General features: G+C 48.9%; 1 protein-coding gene across 4 annotated transcripts in view; it reads right to left on the bottom strand.

Annotated features, from left to right (window-relative positions):
* FIGNL1 (fidgetin-like 1) overlaps positions 1-2,228 on the bottom strand; it is a 7,469-nt gene extending 5,241 nt beyond the window's left edge. For 2 of the 4 annotated variants that reach the window (XR_001411858.1, XM_014940802.1), the window contains exon 1: positions 2,133-2,228. The gene's annotated coding sequence lies outside the window, so the exon portion shown is untranslated. Of the gene's footprint in view, positions 1-1,881; positions 1,916-2,128 lie in introns of those variants that run through there. The other 2 variants (XM_014940804.1, XM_014940803.1) reach the window with 2 other exon arrangements.
* Positions 2,229-2,431: the final 203 nt, after the last annotated feature.

Below are 2,431 nucleotides of genomic sequence, written 5' to 3'. Positions count from 1 at the left end.
GGGAAGAGAGAGTTTGCTTCTAACCAGAGGTCTCCTGGGGAGGTAAGTAGACTGCAAAGAATGGTACCAGATGGCCAAACAGAAATTGGCCTTTGTTAAATGAAATCACCAGTGCTTTCACTCCTACTTGACAGAATATGGCACAGTGCAGAGTAGGACAGATCATACATCACTGTCAGAATGATGAGATTTATTATGGTGATGGTAATAAAAATGAAACAATGAAGCTAATAAATAAAACTATATGCAAAGTCTCTGAGAGGAGGTAAAAGCCGAATGAATAAGCTTGAATGTAGTAACCTTTCAGATTAAGATTTACAGATTCATAGCAAATGTTCAAAACTATTTATTCAATTTAGAATCTACTAAAATGTACCCATTTTACATTTTAGAGAAACAAAGCTCTTGTATGTTTAAAGCAATGTGTGTTTTTCAGTTTTAGAAAACAGAATTTAAATTCCTTCAGCATTTTTTTCCTTAAATAGGAAAGATGACATTTGGCTAGGAAGGAGTATTTTGCTAGACTTGAAAAGATACGCACATGTTTATGATGTATTTTTAAAAGAAGTCTTTCTCTGTGGTATATTTCACTGAATTTCACTGAATTTTTAGAGTTGGAAGGGACCATAGAGATCATCTAGTCCAACTCCCCTGCTGAAGCAGGATTGCCTAGAGCTTGTCAGAGCATGTTACTCAGGACTGCATCCAGGCGGGGCTTGAAAATCTCCAAAGAAGGGGACTCCACAACCTCCCCGGGCAGCCTGTTCCAGGGCTCTGTCACCCTCACTGGGAAGAAGCTTTTTCTCATATTTGACTGGAACCTCGTATGTTCCAACTTATGCCTGTTACCCCTCGTCCTCTCCCTGGGAACCGCTGAAAAAAGTCATGTGCAGGTATGTAAAGAATTCATTATTTCAGACAAGACACAAACAAAATTACAATAAAATTACCACTGCCTCAATGGGGTTTGCAGAAAGCTCTTAATACACACTACTTCCCATCCTTTCCTCTGTCCATATGGGACGCACCTCTAATATATGACACGGGCACTTTCAGTCCAAACAAGGACTGAAATACCTCAATTTCTGATTTCTCTTTTATAAACTTCAGTATGTGCCAGGATATTTCTTTTCTCTAAAAAACTACTAAGCAACATACTAAACAACTGTCACTGTCCATATAACTTTTTTGTAACTGTTGAATCAAAAACATCTTATGAAACATAGAAGTTGAGAAAAAGTTTACTAGCGGGCATTAACACTCATAAAGTATTTCCATATATTTGCATCAGTCAGAATATAAAATCTCAAGTTTGTCACCACTTCCTAAAGATTTAGCAAACATCTTCATAGCTCTGAGAGGGGTCATGAGTGAACAGTGGTAGCTAGTTTTAACATTTGTTTTGTTTTTCTTCTCAAGTATCTTCTAATATCATATTCTCCCCCTATTCTAATTCCTGTTAGTTGTCCTCATAGCCTTGCTGTTAGTTTTTCCCCAAGAGATAGCCAAATCTGTACCCAGACAGTCGCCCCAAGCTGCTCCCGGCTGTTGTGGGCATCATCCTTACATGTAAGTGCCCAAAGTCGGGTGTTTACCAAAGCATCGGCAATACAATAACGAGCTTCTGGCGCGCAAGTGTTCAGCCCCAGCAGAAAGACGAGTAAGAGAGGGCCCGGCAAGCCACGTGCTGGATGTTGTTATATTCGTTATATAACATATATACCCATTTAAGACACGGGGAAAGCCTGCTTGCCCGGAGGCAACAAAACCAGCAGGGCAGCAGGCCAGCTGTGCCCAGGCAAGGCTTCGCCCGCTCCGCTCCCGCGGGGCACGCACAGGCAGATACCGCCCAGCCGGCCAGAAGCGGGCGGGAGCCCTCACCTCAGCAGCCCTCGCCGGCACGGCTTCCGGAGCTCTAACTCCCCCTCACCGCACCGGGGGCGCGGAGGCCGAGACTGGAGCCCCGAGGGCTCCCCAGCGGCCTTCGTCCCTCAGCACCAGGGCGAGGGGACCTCCTTCCCGCGAGGGGAGCGCAACGCTCGCGCCTGAGGGATGAGGGTGCAATGGCCGCCAACGGCCGGGGCACAGCGCCCCTCTGCTTCTCCCGCCCCCCTCCGCGCGCACGCACCCACCGGACGCGGCCACGGCCGCCTCTGCGGATCCCGCGCCCGCTCTGCCACAGGCTCTGTCCCCTCCCGCCAACCAATCGGATAACAGGGCTCTGGGAGGTGCAGCCAATCAGAGAGCGGAAGGAAGGACCGTCGCTGCTCTGACGTCACCGCACCCGGGCTAGGCGGGGCTCTGGGAGGGAGGGCGAGGGGGAGAGCCCGCACGCGGGCCTTCCTCCTTCCTATTGGCTGCGCCGGAGGCGCGCGCCCTCCAATAGACGCGGGATCCGTGCCTGGTGAGGCGGGGCGGCCCCGCCCCGCCC

The sequence above is a fragment of the Calidris pugnax genome, unplaced genomic scaffold (assembly GCF_001431845.1).
Source record: "Calidris pugnax isolate Ruff unplaced genomic scaffold, ASM143184v1 scaffold8, whole genome shotgun sequence".
Taxonomy (NCBI): Eukaryota; Metazoa; Chordata; class Aves; order Charadriiformes; family Scolopacidae; genus Calidris; species Calidris pugnax.
This window is presented reverse-complemented; position numbering and strand designations above follow the sequence as displayed.